The sequence below is a fragment of the Mirounga angustirostris genome, unplaced genomic scaffold (genome assembly GCF_029215605.1).
Source record: "Mirounga angustirostris isolate CCGP_5_RB_7025 unplaced genomic scaffold, mMirAng1.0.hap1 SCAF_15, whole genome shotgun sequence".
Classification (NCBI taxonomy): Eukaryota; Metazoa; Chordata; class Mammalia; order Carnivora; family Phocidae; genus Mirounga; species Mirounga angustirostris.
The window spans coordinates 22,444,976-22,447,253 of NW_026991723.1; the positions used below are offsets into that span (position 1 = coordinate 22,444,976).

The 2,278-nt window shown below is 41.4% G+C and overlaps 1 pseudogene; it reads right to left on the reverse strand.

The window, feature by feature from the left end:
• Nucleotides 1–1,453: 1,453 nt before the first annotated feature.
• On the reverse strand, nucleotides 1,454–1,553 carry LOC123850326 (U6 spliceosomal RNA; annotated as a pseudogene).
• Nucleotides 1,554–2,278: the final 725 nt, after the last annotated feature.

Genomic DNA, 2,278 nt, shown 5'->3' on the forward strand with positions numbered 1-2,278 from the left:
CTTCTTTTGGAGGAGAGATCACCCACCTTGTTTAAGACCGTGCAGAGGCCTCCAGTGTGGTAGGTGCCAAACAAAACAATGAATGACCTCCTTAGAATCTGCCCTCTCCTCTCCATCTGCACAACAAGCCCTTAAATATGATCAAATCTCAGCATAGCCAGCCTGGAGAAGTGCTGGACCTGTCAGGGACAAGGAGGGACTATACATCAAAGTTGCTAAAGGACATGGGTAGCATGCACTGGTAGGAACCAAGAAAATGTGTCTGGAATTGAATCCTGAAGGTGCTAGATCAAGAAGGTGGGATATAAAGCTAGATAAAGGAGGATTTACAATATGAGGGAACTCTCTAGTGATACAGGATTTAACTCCCTGGCAAGAATCCTAAGTGATGCTTCTAAAAGGCTTAGGGAAAAAAAAAATAGCTGGCATTAAATTAGAGAGGCCATGGAAAATTGTGAGAAAGAGCTCAAAAGGGTTATGGAGCTGAGCATGCTAGAATGGATCAATTATATACAACTGGAAAACTTACCAGCTGGTCATTTTCCTTAAGAGGGCCTGGAGAGCACTCCATTCATTAAAGCAATAAGGAATGAACTGCAGAGGAACACACCAGCATCATTGCAATGTTCAGTAATGCCTGTCTTCTTTTTTTTATTTATTTATTTACTTTTTATTATGTTATGTTAATCAGCATACATTACATCATTAGTTTTTGATGTATTGTTCCATGATTCATTGTTTGCGTATAACACACATTCAGTACATGCCCTCTTTAATACCCATCACCAGGCTAACCCATCCCCCCACCCCCCTCCCCTCTAGAACCCTCAGTTTGTTTCTCAGAGTCCATAGTCTCTCATGGTTCGTCTCCCCCTCTGATTTCCCCCCCTTCATTTTTCCCTTCCTGCTATCTTCTTCTTCTTTTTTTTTTTTTTTAACATATAATGTATTATTTGTTTCAGAGGTACAGGTCTGTGATTCAACTGGGTGATAGACATTGGAGAGGGTATGTGTTATGGTGAATGCTGTGAATTGAGTAAGGACTGTCTTCTATGAGCTGAACTGGTAGCTGTTACAGAACCAAGTTCCCCAGAAGCAATGGGGATGATAGGATCTTGGAATAGCATGGTTAGCAAAGTATGAATGGCAGCCAAGAGGGGTCTAACCTAAAATGGTCTATAGAGATAACTTGAAATACATGGTATTTCTAGAGGCAAGATTGATACTGCCCAGGGTACTGTCAAATCCATCTATCTATGTATCTATCTATCTACCTACCTACCTACCTATATCCAGAAAATTAGGAATGGAGAAGTAGAAGGCAGAGGTAACCCTCCCCAATGGAAAGTCATGAACTTTTGCCCAGTTTCCAGACTGGAGTCAACTCCCAGATGCAGAACCCACTCGTTGACTGAGGAAGCATCCAGGTCCAGAGGATGAAGATCTCTATGGCACCACAGCAATTACATACACAAATCTGTGTGTCATCCTTATGCAGGTGCCATGCTAATCTCTGTTATCTTTCCAATTTTGTATATATGCTGCTGAAGCAAACACTAGCAATTATATACAGTAGTGATTCCTTTATCCTTTCCCAGTAGGACCTATAGCCACTTATTTGGGTAATGGCACACTTGGAAAAGGTGAATTCCCAGATCTTTCAAGGCCTATTAGACATCGGGTCCAAGTTCAATCTGATACCAGGAGAGTCAAAGTGCCACCTTGCTCTCCTCCCCATTAGAGTTGAGGGAATAAGGGGTTCGGTTAATAAAGGTAATAAGTGGAGTTCTGATCCAGGTCTGTCTCACAGTAGGGGCTAGTGTCTCTATGGACCCACTTGGTTGTCATTTCCCTGGTCCCCAAATGTATAATTCAAGTACACATATTTAGCAGTTGGCAAAAACTTAAGATTGGTTCCTTGACCTATCAATTAGGAATGGTTGTAGTAAAAAAGCCAAGTGGTAACCCCTGACACTATCCCCACCCACCCCAGAAATTAGAGTAAACAAAAATATCACAGCACAGCACAATAACAAGATCAGTTATTGTGATCTTAAAACATGTAGAGGTGATGTTTCCCACCATATTCCCATTTCATCCACCAAAATAGCCACTATAAAAATTGGTTGGATCCACTGTAGCACATGTGGTACCTTCATTAGGGAAGATTAACGCAGCCTCAGGTATACAATGTGTGGATATGTACTAGCAATCCATAACCCACAAAAAAGGAAATGAGAGTTTATATTCACCTGGGATATACATTCATGTCATATCC